The 15898-nt window shown below is 41.6% G+C and overlaps 2 long non-coding RNA genes across 2 annotated transcripts in view; both read right to left on the reverse strand.

Annotated features, from left to right (window-relative positions):
* Nucleotides 1–396: 396 nt before the first annotated feature.
* Nucleotides 397–2932, reverse strand: LOC117808051. Its single transcript, XR_004630115.1, has 2 exons — nt 2830–2932; nt 397–605 (listed from the first exon to the last, which is right to left on the reverse strand). It is a non-coding gene; the product is annotated as an uncharacterized LOC117808051 (long non-coding RNA).
* Nucleotides 2933–5975: 3043 nt separating this feature from the next.
* Nucleotides 5976–15898, reverse strand: part of LOC117808053 — a 97866-nt gene continuing 87943 nt past the window's right edge. The window contains exon 3 of the long non-coding RNA XR_004630116.1: nt 5976–6214. This is a non-coding gene — a long non-coding RNA (uncharacterized LOC117808053). The remainder of the gene's footprint in view (nt 6215–15898) is intronic.

Raw genomic sequence — 15898 nt, forward strand, 5'->3', positions numbered from 1 at the left:
GGCTTTAAACCCATGCAGTGACTTCCACTACAGAGTCATGTCTAATTTTCTTCTCTTTAACTTTTAATTGGATTTCACAACTTTTTTAAATGTGTTGTTGTCTCTGTACTAACTTTTTTGAAACATATAGATGGCAGCAATTTTGAAATGAGCATATGTTATGAATAAAAATCCAATATTTTGCAGTGACTTCCACTACAGAGTCATGACATTTTCATGTTAGAGTTTTAAACTGTCCCTGTCTCAACTTTTAACACATGTTGCTGGCACTACATTAAAAATTAACCCAATTTTTGTTCATAAAACTATCAATTTTTCAAGTTAATTTTCATTTGACATGCTTTCTTTTCCACTATGTTGAATTAAATACAGGGTTAAAATGATTTGAATACCACCAACATTTTTGGACTTGGGGTTTTATTATATTGGGGGTTTTGTGCAGCCAAAAATAGTACAATACACCCCTGATGTTATATTGAATTTAAGTATTGGAGGGATGTTTTGAAATAAAATGACTACAGGCAAACAGAGAGGAGAGTAGACTTTCAGTTTGGCAGCCGCAAGCCCATTGGCTGGTGGCGATGTTGGTGATGTAGCCAGCTCATCTGAGGAGAGAAGGGAAAATAGAATTCAAGTGGTGCAAGGGGAGTCAGACATTCACATAACTTCCTCAAAACATCATAAACAAACGTATTACAGTCATGAAAATGCAAGTTGCAAATGTCATGGACAGCAGGGCATAAAGATGGACATATAGAGCATTTGGCCTATCATTAAAACCAAGTCTATGGACGCCATTTTTCCAGAGAAGACAAAAGGAGCAACACGGTACAGCATGGATTGTAACATCATCAAGGGGAACTCTGTGTTGTGAAGGCTCAAGCTCTTGTTGAACAGATGGATTAATTCCCTCTTTGGTCACTTCTCCAGCTTATTCCAGGACACATTTGGCTCTTGGCCAATCAACCGCCAAAGGTCAATGACCTTTAACCTTTCCACACTGTACAAAAGCCCTTTGTGTCAAAAATAGCCCGTGTTGGTGTGTTGGCGAGAAACTTTGCTGCATGCACTTGAGCCAAGTTTTTTCTGACCTACTTGCTCTTGGAAATAAAAGAACAGAAAACAGATATATTTGTCCAGGATGAGAGAGAAATGTTGCTAATGGAAAACAAGTTAGTGACCAAGAACAGCACCATATGCTGCCGGTGACAGCCAGACAGAAAGGCACTCGGGGTTGACAAGTGATCCGATGAGTGTTTCACCTCAGTGCACGAGTGACAAGAATCAAGATGAGACAAGAGTCGCGGCAGCTTTAGATTTACTGTCCATTTACAGGCGGGAAGCCGGAGCAAATGCTGCAGTGTTTGACGGGAAGCAACGCTTGACTGTTAAAGACCTTGACACTGAGAGGGAAGAGTAGTTACCTGTTTTTGAAGAGTTTGTAATGGAGTTAAATAAGGATTGAAATAAGGTAAAGTCACATTAAAATGTCCTTAAGATCCACAAGATGTATGAATAATTCAAATATGCTGTTTAGTAGTTACATCCTTTACTCCCACTCCTCCTAGAAACTCATTATGAAGCAATTTATGTTCTTTAACCAAGTTCCTAAGTACACCGTAACAAGCAGCCATTGCTTTTATTATTATCACAGAGGAAGCTTATCACAGAGGCTGAAACAGCTGGTGGCCTAGTGGTCTAAGAGCCCCACATACAGAGGCTACAGTCCTTCTCATGGAGGTTGCAGGTTTGACTCCCAGCTGGGACTACTTCCTGCATCTCCTCTCCCACTCCACACTCCCCATGCTTCCTGTCTCTCTTCAGCTGTACTATCTAATAAAGGCAAAAAGAACAAAAATGTAACTTTAAAAAAATGTTTTAAAAAAGGTTTAAACAAAGTATAATAATAATGCTATTTTAATGTGATTAATCAGGATAAAAAATGTAAAAAAAAAAAAGAAAAAAAAGTATAATAATATTTCTATTTCAATGTGGTTATTTGCAATAAGAAAATGTATAATAATGCTTTTTTAATGCAGTTAATAGCAATGTTAAAAAAGTTTAAAAAATAAACAAAAGTCTAACAATAATGCTATTTTAATGCAGTTAATAGCAATTTTAAAAAAGTTAAAAAAATAAACAAAAGTCTAAAAATAGTGCTATTTTAATGCAGTTAATAGCAATTTTAAAAAAGTTAAAAAAAATAAGTCTAACAACAATGCTATTTTAATGCGGTTAATAGCAATTTTAAAAAAGTTTAAAAAATAAACAAAAGTCTAACAATAATGCTATTTTAATGCAGTTAATAGCAATTTTAAAAAAGTTTAAAAAATAAACAAAAGTCTAACAATAATGCTATTTTAATGCGGTTAACCACAATAAAAATTTTAATTTGTTATTTTGAAAATTACTAATTTGACACCCCTTGTCTATAACTTTAATTTGAAAGTAAATTTTTTTTAATTTTGTAATTTTTTAAGTAAAATTTTTAAAACACTAACAAAGCAGACCCTTTGAGGCATTTTGAAAATGTTAAATCCGACCATCAAAATAATTCGGAAAATGTTAAATTTACGTTTCCTGATCTTCTCACAATTATAAATACTTGAAGACTTCATTTGCAAAAACAGATAACTCAGTTTTTATACATTTTCAAAACACATATTTCTTTTTAATATACATTTGAATAAATTAACATTTTTTAACGATACTTCTAATAACTTCAGTTTCTTGAAACATTTTTAAATTTGAACTCTTCACTTGTCACACAACATGTGAAGTTAAACCATACACATTCACACATAAGTAAGCCCATAATTATCAACTCACCCACACACTGCTATGCTATTAGCAGTTGAGGTACACAGTCTTGCCCAGACAACCAGCTCTACTGCCAAACCACAGCTGCCTCTTAAGTGCCCTAAAGTGTGGGAGGTGGCTGGAGTGTGTGGAGTCACACCTGATCTGAGTTAAATCAAAGGCCCAAGCCACAGTTGGTTGTTTTGAGTCTTTGAACACTACTGTGGGAGTAAAAGTGCAAAAAGAGGCTTTAGTTACACCTCAAACAAAGTAGTCCAGTAATCTTACTCTGTAACTTTCCCCATGTGGTGTTACCAAAGCGCCGTACTTTCTCTGAACCTCACACTGAACCAAGATGATTCATTTGTGACCTCTTTGAAGTCCCGCTGCTTTCACCCATTATGACAGCAGGCCCTTATTTACCCCGAAGAACACCTGAAGACATTTCCAAGGAACAAAAGCTAACAGCCTTCTGGGTAAAAGGTTGAATGCAGCACTTTACTCGGTTTGATCAGCAGGAGAAGAAGAGGAAAAAAAAAACCACTGACGATATCAAGGACAAGAGAGGCAGACGTGTTATATCATACTTTTCTGTTTCCACTGAATTCAACACACACATGTACACACTGATACTGCAAAGTAGGGCATAATGAAGACTTATTCTTCATTTAGTGAGTGTTTATGCTAATAGAGGTGAAAAGGCTCCGCTTGATATAGATCACTGCTTGGGGGATCAGTGCAGTTAAATCTAGGCTTGGGGTTAACTGGGTATAATGTGGCCTTACCATGTAAGGCAGGTGCTGTGGGACCACATCAGAAGAAATGAAGGGGCCTATAAATGGTAAATGGACGACCTTTTTATAGCTCCTTCCTGGTCTTTGGACCGCTCACAGGGATTTACTGTGCCTCCGATTCGTCTGATTCGAACACGCTGTTGGGGATGCTTCCGCGCAAGGTGCCAACCTGCTTATCAGGGTAGTTATTAATACTTTCACACACATACACACCAATTAAATGGGAGCAATTCAACATCTGAATCTTCTGCGCGCAGGCAGGCTAGATTAAAAGGGGATTGAAGTCCCCGGTTCCCCAATAAGTGGGGAAACCACTCCACATCCAACCACCACCTGAAGAGCTCTGCCTCTCTGAACCTTTCCCATTTTCCTTGGAACTACATTTGATCGTGCACGCTGTTAACTTGTAGTCAATGATATAATTGGGGGAAGCAGCATTCCCTTTAATTGCTCGCCTTAATTTTGGAAGAGAACTCAGTAATTGGAAGCATTAAGGTGTCCTCAGGTGGCTCCAAACAGCCATTAAGGCACGGGGATCAAAGCAACTGGAGGGGAACCATTTTTAGAAATAGAGCCAGCTCACTGTTTGATGGGTTTCATTAGAGCCACGGATATCTAATGTATACAATCCAATCAACAACAACAGTGTGAGATCATTGGGAGTAAATCGTCCAACATTTTCGTCTCAATTGACCCACAAGCAAATTCATATAAAAGCCCCAGATCATGCACAGAGCCCATTCAATAACCACATGGATCCCTTTGACACAGATGGTAAAAAATTGCCACTGATAATTTACTTCCTGGCTCTTGAGCTATAAGTGGCACTCATAGGCACTTATGCTAAACATGGAAACATGCAGCAACATAATGCCGCATGTTATTGAAGGTTTTGATGGTTTAATGGGTTTTAAGCACACAAACATGGACCCCATAACTGGTAAACAAGACTCAAGAGGCCACAATTCGGTCCTCCACAGAATGGAGGTGAATGGCCAATTACAGGTCTCCATGAATTATTGGGAACAATGTCAATATTTTCTAGAAATAACATTTTATATGTTCCTGAGTCCTACCATGTAAACAAAATAGTTTGAAGCATTTTACAATTTTAATTTGTCTACATGTTTTTTTAAAAGTACTTTATGTTTCTATTTCCTGACATGTTTACTGGAGAGGCTGATCTCCTTTTACAATGAATGTGCTGATGAAAGGAGGGATGGAGGGATGGATGAATGAATGGATGGATGGATAAATTAAATAATGGATAAATAAATGAGTGGATGGATGGATCAGTGGATGGATAAATCGATGGATGGATGAATGAAAAGATGAATGGATTGATAAATGGTGATAGTTCGATGGATGGATGGATGGATGGATGGATGGATGGATGGATGGATGGATGGATGGATGGATAGATAGATAGATAGATAGATAGATAGATAGATAGATAGATAGATAGATAGATAGATAGATAGATAGATAGATAGATAGATAGATAGATAGATAGATAGATAGATAGGATAAATGAATGCATTAATGTATGAATGGATGGATGGATGGACGAATGAGTGAATGGTTGATGGATGGATGGATGGATGGATGGATGGATGGATATGGATGGATGGATATGGATGGATGGATGGATGGATGGATGGATGGATGGATGGATGGATGGATGGATGGATGGATGGACAAATTATTAAATGGATGAATGGATGGATGAATGAATAAATTGTTGATGGATGGATGGATGGATGGATGGATGGATGGATAGATAGATAGATAGATAGATAGATAGATAGATAGATAGATAGATAGATAGATAGATAGATAGATAGATAGATAGATAGATAGATAGATAGATAGATAGATAGATAGATAGATAGATAGATAGGATAAATGAATGCATTAATGTATGAATGGATGGATGGATGGACGAATGAGTGAATGGATGATGGATGGATGGATGGATGGATGGATGGATGGATGGATGGATGGATGGATGGATGGATGGATGGATGGATGGACGGACAAATTATTAAATGGATGAATGGATGAATGAATAAATTGTTGATGGATGGATGGATGCACGGACAAATTATTAAATGGATGAATGGTTGAATGACTAAATGGTTGATGGATGGATGAATGAATGGATGTATGTATGGATAAAAGGATGAATAAATGAATGGATGGATGCATGAATGGATGGATGGATGGATGTATGGATGGATAAAAGGATGAATAAATGAATGGATGGATGCATGAATGGATGGGTGTACTGAGTGTAAAAATGACTATAAATTGAACATTTCTGAATTTGTATTCCTTTTTTGATCGATCTAAGGAAATATTCTAATATTTTGAGATGCTGGATTTCTGATTTTAATGAGACCCAACTGTTTAATGTTAAATTACAGAGATAGAACAATAGATTGAATTAGCCAACAACAGCTGTTTCTTTCCATACCCAGAGTAATATAACACAATTATATTAAAGGGTTAATTTCTTGTTAATTAAACCAAAAATCTTCAGACTTGTCGATGAATCTTCAACCAAGCTTCAGAGGTTGCCTGATCATGGCATTCCACCATGTCTGTTTTTACCCCAGGGTCTGTAAGAGGAAGAGACGCAGAATAATTCATCTAACTGTTGAATTTTTAATTAAAAATTCTCCTCCCATATGTTAAATGCCAAATCGACTCGCAGCCTTTTATGACACAAAAAAAATAGGTCCTAAATGCAACAATGGCCCCCGTTTGGAAAAGTCCAGGAGTGCTTCTGTTGTTTGTTTTTAATCAGCACTGGACATGCGCCACCAAATCCAAGTCCAGTTCCTGACACCGAAATAATTTGATCCCCTGTGAGCAGGACGGCTTTCAAGTTAAATGAAAGGCTGGTATCATGAATTAGGACAAAGCTGCTGCAGCTTTTAAATGCTTGTCCAGGTATGTGAATGTTTAATGCTGCAGCTGTTATAGAATAATGCTAAACTGCTATGAAACAACATTTAGAAATCACATTAGAATAGTAGCTTAGAGGGATGTGCTTTACCAAGAATGATATGGGGCCCTAATTTTAGATTCCAGTCCTAATGAGTCCAGCTACAAGACTATTACCATGTATTCAACATCAATGGTAAAGTTTCGTGTCGTATCGTGACATTTGACCTCCAAGCCGAGCAAACAACACGTTTAAAACTCCACCTGTGACTCAAAATCTCAACATGGTTTCAGTAGCTAGTTAGCACACAGCAGGAATCACAGACACATGCTCATATAGGTAGGGTCATTTTCTGCAGAGCAGCTAAATGAAGCCACATTAAACCACTTTGAGGGACAGTGGGGGGTCGCAGGTCTTTGGCACCTATATTTTGGGAGTCATGGGCTGATAACTACAGCAGCTGCCAGATTTGCATTGATACATATTGTGCAATACTTCTGAGATCGAGGCTGAAATTGACTTCTCATCAGGCCGTGATGCATTTTTATTGACGAAGCTAACGGCTCCTGGAGGTAATGGCTTTCCCCACCATCCACATCTCCCCTTAGCTTTCCCACATAACCATCCTCCACACAGCGCCTTATTTCCCATCCATTCAGAAGCCAATCTGAGCCGTCATATCCTTCTCAGGTGTGCAGCTAGCATCTTGTCTATAATTGCGGCCTAATTAAACCCCATCGTCTCATGTGCATCATTTGGGAGGCCATTCCAAATTTCATCAAGCGAACGTATAATCGTGACATTGTAGGGATTTCCAATGCAATTAGCGTCACACATTGAAATCAATATGAAAATGTGAGCGCTCATTAATTGATTTGTTGTGTTCTGGTCGCCTCACCGCCTCATATTTCCACATCAGGTGTAGAAACCTGGAAATATGAGATGCATATTGCAAATGTTGCTCAGTGAAGCAGAGTCTGTGGGGATGTCTGAGTGATAAAACACAGTTATTGACTCCACAGTGCCCACAAAGCACTCGCACTACAGCTCTAAAAGTAGCTTCCCAAACATGATCTCCTCTCTAAAACTTCCCGGCCACCTTGTCATCTGTGACCTGCTCCATCTGACTCCATGAGAGATTTGTCATGTGCCTAATTTAGATATTCCATATTCTGGGTTTCCGGACCCACGGGGAAGGACATAATTGAATAGGCTGTGTCAAAGCCTCCCCACACTCCACAAAAACCTCCCAGGGACGGGCTAACGTTAATTATCTCCCATTGCAATATGGCCTAGTTTTATAATTACTGGTCCTGCCAAATATATTACAACATACTAAACCTCTCAGCAGACGGTTATTAATTTAGCATGTGTGATGCGTCGACATGCGCTTTAGGATTTGCTTTCTTACCTTATTTACAGACCGGATAACAATATTTGTGCACATGGAGTTGATTGAATTGCGTGTCACAATCCCAGGCTGTTAGTTAAAAACCTCAGACAGGCTGTTCATTAGCGGTACATATCTTATCAGCATGAGTGTCCTCGTTTCGGCATCAAAGGGGAGCTCTGTGGGTTTAACATATTGAGATTAGTTTACTTGTCAGGAGGAGTCAGTCTGTGAAACCAGTTGTTAAACGTCTCCTGTGACACGGGGAGATTATAAAGCCTGGAACATGACTTAGAGTCTACAGTACAGGCACGCTGGTTTATTTGTGAGGCTGTGTTTAGACACTGTGGCACTTAGAAGCATTTTTCAGCCCACAGCCCCCACTGTCCCTCAAAGTGGTTTAATGTGGCTTCACTTAGCTGGTCTGCAGAAAATGACCCTACCTATATGAGCATGTGTGTGTTTCCTGTGCTGTTATGGATTAACCTGCTGCTGCTGATGCTAACCCTAAACTTAGGAGTCATCTGGCAACAAAGAAAGGCAGAAAGCTCATTACATTTTCTATTTTCAAGGTCTATTTCTGGCGAAATTTTGTACTAAATTTGGGGGAAATGTACTATTTAAAAAAAAAAAAATAATTCTGGAAGACATCTCATGACCCCCATTTGTGTTTCAGGACCCCCACACTTCGGGAACCCCTGCCTTAAGTCACATTTGTTCATCGATTCCAATTTAAGTCAAAGAAACCAGGTTGAAGAGTTTAGCTTCAAGTTAGCAATGCTAACAAGACCAAGCTACAAAACATGCCCCCCTTTGAGCTGGATCTGGCACATCACAGACAAAGAAATGGGTCACTTATATCAACGTGGGAATTCGAGACATTACACCCGACCCTCCATTTGTAGCCCTTTCAACACCTGCACATTGGATGTCTTGCTAAAAATAACATCCACGCCGCCATGGAAGGAGTGAAGTGGAGCGGAGGCTGTATATGTGACGAGTTCTGACACTGAGAGAGAAGGCAAAGGAAGCTGGAAGTAAGGCAAGATCAACATCAAGTCGTTAAAGAAGAGGTTTCTGTTTTAATGTGAGGCTTGGCCTGATTGGACTTGTCTTAGCAAGACCAGGTTGTGAAGAAGTCAAGGTAGACTGAAATAGCTGGTAAGTCATTCAAGTGATCCTGCTCAAAGGACGGGCCGACACGGAACAACTGGATCAGTGACTGCTCATTGATCAAGCGGGGTTTCTAGTTCATGCACGGACCAGGTGCACCACTGCTTGGTCGACCGAACCAACCTTGCTCAGCAAGCAGCTGCTGCGAGGCGGGAATAGAAGCATTGTCCCAGGTCTGTTCCTGGGATGCAGTCCCAACCCAAGCCACGTGCACGAATGTCATATATGGAGACATGGTTGAACAGCACATGAAGGAAGCTTGCCAGTGTGCCATCTTTTTGTTGTGAGTTGGACATGCCGAGTACCACGGGGATCCTATCTCACCCCCTTCCCCCCAACCCCCTCATCACTTACTTTAACTCTCCCTGTCCCATTAAAGTTACTAACCATAGACCTTTCTGGAGTCCCTGAGCTCCCTTGTCTCGTAGGTTCCTGCTGCTGTGGACGTTCCAGACTCCAGCGGCAACAGTTACTACTACTCTAATCATCACTATCACCGCTCCCCCTATCTCTTATTCTCCTCTACCCCTCTTTCCAGACCCAACACGGTCCCAACAGATGGCTGTCTAACATGAGTCTGGTTCTGCTCAAGGTTTCTGCCTGTTAAAGGAAGTTTGTCCTCTCTGCTGTAACTAGCTAAATACTGTGAGGTGCAATGCTCATGGTGGATTAAGGTGGGGTCAGACTGAGTCTTATCCTGTCTTGGTGTTGGGTGGTCTATGCATTGACTTCCACTACAGAGTCATGTCTGTTTTTAATGCAGTGCCGCCTCATTGCAGCATGTTGATATTGTGAGCACAGAAAACTGTGGAGAGGTACTTTGAGATCTTGGAGTTTACTGGATTTCAGAATCATTTTATCTCACTATTACTTCTAAGTTTGAAAAACAACAGAACTACTAATTAGTCAAGATTCTTTTTTTAAATGAAGCTGGATGACGGGGGATAAAGTTCGCCTTTGAAGCTTTGAAAGGTTAATTTTAACGAGCCGAAAAAGAACTCTTTCGTTTCAACTCTGCAATTTTCAGCCCTTTTTTTTTACTTCAGGAACTTGACATCAAGCCATTAAAACAGCTCTAAAGGCACTTCTTCCAGCATCCCTCTGAACTGTGAACAGCCAAGCGAGTGAGTCACACGCAAAGACGGAGAACTTACGCAGAGACAAGAAAAGAAACTAATATTTTGAATGTGTTTGATCAAGGAAATCAATAATTTAAGGAGCGCTTCGTTGAATAAAGACTTCCTGGGTTCTATTATTTCATGGAGAATGAGGGCACTGAGAGAAAGTGGAAGCTGTACAGGAAGTTTTCTCAACGTCTGGCAGGTAGAGGAAACGATACAAAGAGAAGACAGTGTAATAGATATGATGTAAAGAATCACCCTAGTGAGACACAACAGCTTGTGCCCTGGATTCGCCTTTGGGGTGTTATCTCATGTTAATAAAAAAAAAAAAAAAAGGGAAAGAAAATCAATAGTGTTGCATTCTGGGAAGTGCTATTTCCTGAAGTGAAACCAGCAGTCACTTTTCCATTGAGGGGGTTACATGGCTCACAGCTGGGACAATTCTACGCAATGGAGGCGCATTAGACGTAGCAGGTTGAATCATCGGCGTAGAGGGAGAAGTGAGTTCAACTGCAAAGATTTCAAGAAGTAATCAAAGAGGTTACGAATGTGAGTATGTTACAGCCTCATGGGGCAATGAGACCACCAGCTTATTAATGGGGACTACATTCAGGGTCAGATACGAGGCAGAAACCTCCAGCAGGACCAGACTCATGTTTGACACACATCTGCTGAGACCTTGAAGTGTACAATGCAAAGAGGGTGTGAGGCTGAGACTATTTAAGATGGATAGATGTGGTCAGGTAAGTTAGAAAATTTCACTTTTAAAACCACTGGAACTAACTGTCCAAACTTTTTTGAGAATATGTTGCTGGCTTCAGATTTGGAGTGATGATACATTTTTTAACAAAGCATCAAATTGAATCAGTTTGTGCACAAACTACAAACTTAGCCTCACGGTTGAGTTGTGCACATGTAGCAGGCGGCCTGGGTTCAATTCCAGCCTGCATGTCATTCCCCCACTCTCTCCCAGTGTCCTACTCTATGCACTGTCCTCACCTCTATCAATAAATGTGTGAAAGCCAAAAAATACAACAAACAAAAAAAATTTCAGTGGAATATCCAAACTTCTTTATGTCTCCTTAAAGAATGAATGCACCATGTCCTCCTGTGGTCCTGCCTAATTCTGCAGCCTACCTCTTCTATTGTCCTGAGTTCCCCTTTGGATGTGCAAATGCTAAATTACAAGCCCAACTCATCTCAGGTGGCCGTACACGACATTCATAGAGTGGCGTTCAAAGATGCAGCAAATGACAACTCTCCCTCTTATCCTCATGCGTCTGCTCTAAATTTGGATGCTTTCAAAGAAGTCCTAAAAAGGTACAGAGAAGTCCGACCATTAAACATATGGCTGCTTAGCTTCACTTTGTATTCAGGGGAGGTGATGATAAAAAGCAGCCTAGAAGTGCCACTTGGGCACTGAAGTTATTGCTATTGCATATTCCTGTGGAGCATGACTGTTTTATTTAGGCCATCCGTCTTGTTACTTAAACCATTATTTATGCCGGTCCCCATTTTCAGTTAATCTCCTAAAGGGTGAGATTTATACCTATGGAAGGGAACCATTATCCACATGTGAATTAAGTGGAATTGCAAATGGCGTATTTCATCTGTTTGACACTAAGCACTTAGCACATTTCTCCGGCTGTGGAGGTAAAGCAGCCATATGTTGGAGAAACGTTCCTAATGTATTCTGTTTGGGGTTTTTTTTTTAAGCCTTGTTCTGGAGCCTGTTCAGAGCACAGACAGTGGAGTATGTATATGTCAATCCTTAAAGTGGGTGATCAAAACTTAATGTGCATGCCTAAGGTGGTAGTCCACCTCTGGGTATAGCAATTTTATCCTCCGCTGACAATAAAAGGAAGATGAACTGTGTCGAGTCGGTGGCAGCACCCTGGGTGATTCTCAGCAGATAAAGGCGCGTTTTCTGGTTCAGATGTGGTTCAGAACACGATGATGTGAAGCGAAGCTGCAAGCGGCGTAGTGTGACTCCACAGATCTGGTCTTCTCTTCATCACCAAGAGGGCGGCTTGCAGTTTTTTATCTCTATGGAGCGTCAATCCTCTACTGACGCCCCGGTTGAACTCCCCTTTAAGGTATATCTCATCAGGGTCAAGCAACAACAAAAAAAATGAACGCCACTCATGCAATCAAGAAGTTACCCTCCTTCTCACGCCGCCTCCTCTTTGGATTGCGCCTCACAAATCCCCTGCTTGTCAGCGCTAGCAACAGCTTACCAACCCTGCACGCCACTTCAAAAAGCTCCCGCCGTTTGAAGTTGGCGTGCGGTGGCATTTTCGGGCGCCGAAGAGTTAGTCTGCAAACTGTCACATCTGTTTGATTAAGCTAACGTCATTGATTGTGACAACGTGCGGAGTGACTCAGAGGGGGGGGGGGGGGGGGGGAGGAGCTAGCGAGTGGGACACATGAGCGGTGTTTAAAAAACTCTGCTGCTTTTGAGTCCTGCTGTTTTTTTTTTTTAGCCCCAATCAGAAAGTTGAAAATGAACACAGGAGCGAGTGTGAAAATGAAAGATGAATAAGGGGGCCTTTTAAAGATTAAGAATTGACAAGTAACAGTATGTGGTAGGAGGTTGGAAAACAGGACAAAGAAGATTGTGCTGCCTTTTGAATCTCACTGTGCCCTCGTCTTCAGAGCCCCATGCACAATAAATCAGACGGATGGGAAATGAATGAATGAGGTGACAGAAAACACGTGGGCAGCATGCCTACCCCTGCCATGTCCCGAGCTTGTGTGTGTGTGTGTTGGCGTTTTTTTCCTGCTGGAGGAAAGAGAGCGAGCGGCTGTGGCTCGCCTCCCCTCCTGTGACAGCTCTCTGCTCGCTCTCCTGTGAGCCATATTCTGCTCTGCTGCGGGGATACTGTGACACACACAAACGGCGCGCGCACGCCTCGCACGCCTCATACGCCTCACACGCTCACGCCCGATCCACTGTATCTCTTTTTCGGGGCCGTGCGAACGCGCGGATACACACACATGCGGCGAAGTGACAGGCGCCCGAGACAGCTCAGGGCCCCAGCAGGAGTCAGAGAGGCGGTGTGCCAAGTCAGAGCCTCGACTCTGTTCCAGCCCCAGCGTTGTGCCTTGAGAGGGCCGCGGTGACACACCACTCACTATGACTAGCTATGTATAACCGGCGAATCAGTACATTATGTTCAAGTCAGGATGTCACAGCTATGGATCATGGCTTCGCCCTCAATCAACATATGATTCAAATAATGTACATTCTGCACGTTGACCCCCGTGCATGAGACATTTCAAATGAACACATGCATGCACAAGCATTCAAACCCTGGCATTTGCAGCGTCCTCATGTATTCATATGAATTGCATGTGGAAATTGTCTGTAGCAGCGTGTGTTATTGTGTCACAACAAACACCTGCACATTTAAAGAGACAGCGTGACATTTAGAGCAAAGGGCTTCAGATTTCATCTCTGCACATCTGGGGTGTTTAGCCAAGCTTGGCGCTTAATGTGTGCAGAAGGGGTGCAGAAGGGGTGCAGACTTGGCCTAATGGTTAAGTTGCGCGCCCATGTAGAAGGCGGCCAGGGTTCGAATCCAGCCCAAAGGTGTAAAAGCAAGTCAACATGTTCTACTTAATTTAAAAGTGCCTTATTAAACCTGTTGGTTTTTTTATTTCGCTAAAATTGGGACAGTCCTGGTTTTCCCCAATGCCCTTTTAAGTGCCCCCGCTGGTGGCATCATAGTTGAACATGAGGTGTCATCCCAATGTTCCCACAGCCCTATAGGACTGTGGGAACATAGGCAAGCTTGGCCCTCAATGTGCAATGTGTGCAGCAGGAGTAGTACTGGAGTTGCAATTGAAGAAAATTTAAAAAGATTAAGGAATTTTAAAAAAGGAAACAAGAGAGTTGTGATGTTCTGCTTAATCCAAAATTACCTTATTAAATCTGTTCTATTTTTTGATTTAACTAAAATGTTAAATTAACACAACCCTGGTTTTCCCCAAAGTCCATTTAACTGCCCCCACTGGTGGCGCCACAGTCGAACATGACACCATTCCTTCCATAACACCTCTATTCAGCAGCTGCCGATTGGGAGTTTCAGCCTTGCATCATCATTACAGAATCACAAAAGCGCCACCTCATCTGATGGAATTGCTCGGGTTCATGAACTCTCATAAAAGACAATTTTAGACACAAAAAGTGACGAGTCATGAAAGGTTCAACAAAGGCATCGTTCATTTCTCACAGTGCCTCCATTCAAATCAGTTAAGGGACAATTATTTCAGAATCAGGTTCACAAGAAGTAAACCAACCAAGCATTAATGTGTAGGCCAATTATGGTCCAATGGAGGGAGGACTGAAGCTAGGGGGAGGATTGCTTTTGGGCATCCATGAAAGGTTGACGCCCAAACCTGGAATGACTTTCCAGCACTGTTTTAAAACGTTAAACCCCGTCTAGAGAATCCAACCCAAACTCAACTCAGAGCCAACAGTAGGGTAATAGCAAGTCTGACCCTGCTGGATTGAAATGACCTGAACCTGAAATGTATCTGGGCTATACCAAATACTCTATTTCCAGCGTTAATGTTGTCCTCCTGCAAGAGCTCAATGTTATCCTCAGAGTGAGACGAGGGCTTCTTTTTCCCCTCTTCCACTATCCAGTCTGAACAACCCTGTCAGTAAAGTGTTTCAAACGGTGTCATTAATTTGCATATTAAGTCAAAATGTACATTCAGAGTCGTTTCAAGGCCCAAAAGCTTCCAGTGACACATTTGTTTGCAGTAAACCTCCACAGGGGGTCTTTAGCAGTGCTGTCTCATGTTGCCAACTCCCTTCTGATGTTCTAATCTTCACATGCTTGAATCAGCCATAATTAATCAGATCTGTTTACGGGGTTTACATGTAGCAACAACACACGGGGTCGCACTGAGGCGAACACGTGTAATTTGTGCTTGATTTTTATTTTGACGAGGTTTCCTGTCGGCAAAGGTCAGAATGATTAAGAATGTTTCTGATCAGTTTTTGTACCAACAGTGAGAGGACATGCATGGGAAAGGAAAACAAAGAATTAAGATTATTGTGACACATTTATATCCTGAATTCCAAAGCAGAGTTTCATGGTTTGCAAATCATTCAAACTCATGTATTCAATTGGATATATTGCAAAGACAACAAATCAAAGGTCACTGTTTCATGCTACTGCTTAAATGAAAGCACGACTCTGCAGTGGAATTCACTGCATGGGCTCAAAAACGCGGGTTAAAACTGCACCACCAACTTCTCTGGGCTCAAGTCCGTTTGAGATGGACTGGGGTGAAGTGGAAGACTGTCCTGTGGTCTGGCAAATTTAAAATGTGACATTGTTTTTGGAAATCCTGGATCCTCAGATCTAGAAAGGGGGAAGGACTGACCAGCTTGCTTTCAGCACACAGGTCAAAAACCAGCATTTATGATGCTATAGATGGGTAGGGAACTGGGGTCGTAGAATCCAGGCTTGGACCAGGTCTTAGTTATGTTGCTATAGGCTTAGACTGTTGTGGGAACTGGTGCACTGACACACTGGGATCCTGCCTCACCCCTCATCACTTACTGTAACTCTCCCTGTCTCGTTAAAGTTACTAACCATTGACCTTTCTGGAGTCCCTGAGCTCCCTTGTCTCGTAGGTTCCAGACTCCAGTGGC

This window comes from Notolabrus celidotus, chromosome 24, assembly GCF_009762535.1.
Source record: "Notolabrus celidotus isolate fNotCel1 chromosome 24, fNotCel1.pri, whole genome shotgun sequence".
In the NCBI taxonomy this organism is placed as follows: Eukaryota; Metazoa; Chordata; class Actinopteri; order Labriformes; family Labridae; genus Notolabrus; species Notolabrus celidotus.